We start from the raw sequence: 1,175 nt of genomic DNA on the forward strand, positions 1-1,175 counted from the left end.
TTGGGAGTCGGGGTCCCCGCAGGTCCCTACGCAGTGGCCGGTGTGGCTGCGGCGGCTCCCGCTCCCTTCAAGAGAGCTCTGCACTTGGGACGAAACCGCGGCCTCAGCTGCTTCTGTGTAGCAAGAGCCAAAAACAATTTGACCTCAAATTCGATAACTTTGAAATTGTTTTCTTGTGGTTTGTTTATAAGGGTTTTCCTCCTGCAGATTTGGTACTCAACGTGAAACTACTGATAATTTAGACTGTAAATTTCCATGTATGTGTTACTCCAATTTGCATGAAATAACACGGTAGTTTGTTTTTGGCAAGGAATTAAGTAGTAAGAAAGGCTTGCTACTTGTTGCTGTGTAACAGTCTTTAAAAAATGCAGTGACCTGAAACAACAATAACTGTTATTTAACAGTTTATGATAGGTATAAACCCTGGAATGACAGAACTGCTGGCCCAGGCTCCTGAGGTTACAGTGGAGATGTCAACCCTCCTGGTGCCACATCGCAGTTGATTGGGAGGTTCAGACAGGAGAATCACAGATTCGAGGTCAACATGGGCAACATAGCATGACCTTGTCTGAAAATAAAACATAAAAGGGGTTAGGGAGGTAGCTCACTGTTACAGTGCTTGCCTGGTGTGTACAAGCTCCTGGGTTCAATTCAGTATCAACAAAAACAAATCACCTTAGCCATGGGTGGGCTAGAGGACCCACCTTCAAGACAGTTCACTCAGCCTAGTGCTGTGGCACTTGCTTCATAATACCAGCACTTTGGGAGGCTGAGACAGGAGGATCACAGGTTTGCCTCGCCTGGGCAATTCAGCAAGAACCTGTCTCAGAGTTGAGGATGTAGCTCAGTGAGAAGGTTTTGGTTAGCTTGATGATGAGAGCAAGACACTCTCACTCCTGTGGCTGCTAGTGGGAGGACTCAGTTCTTTCCATGTGGGCCTCTCTGTGGAACTGCTTTAATGTCCTCACAACTTCGGCTCTGGCTTCCCACAGATTGGGGAAGAGAGAGGTGGGAGGCACATCCTGACTGGACTCAGAATTCGCGCTATCTCCTCCACAGTGTCCTACAGTTATATAGGTGCACCCTACTCAGTAGGAGCCAGCCACCCCAAGAACCAGGTCCAAAATTATATGTGGCCAGGGATTTAGGTCAGTGGTGCCACACCTGCCTCAAAA

General features: G+C 47.7%; 1 protein-coding gene across 1 annotated transcript in view; it reads left to right on the plus strand.

Moving 5' to 3' along the window:
• Window positions 1-1,175, plus strand: part of Znf8 (zinc finger protein 8) — a 14,559-nt gene that overhangs the window by 335 nt on the left and 13,049 nt on the right. The window lies entirely within an intron of this gene.

The sequence above is a fragment of the Fukomys damarensis genome, unplaced genomic scaffold, assembly GCF_012274545.1.
Source record: "Fukomys damarensis isolate Sample0158 unplaced genomic scaffold, DMR_v1.0_HiC HiC_scaffold_19, whole genome shotgun sequence".
In the NCBI taxonomy this organism is placed as follows: domain Eukaryota; kingdom Metazoa; phylum Chordata; class Mammalia; order Rodentia; family Bathyergidae; genus Fukomys; species Fukomys damarensis.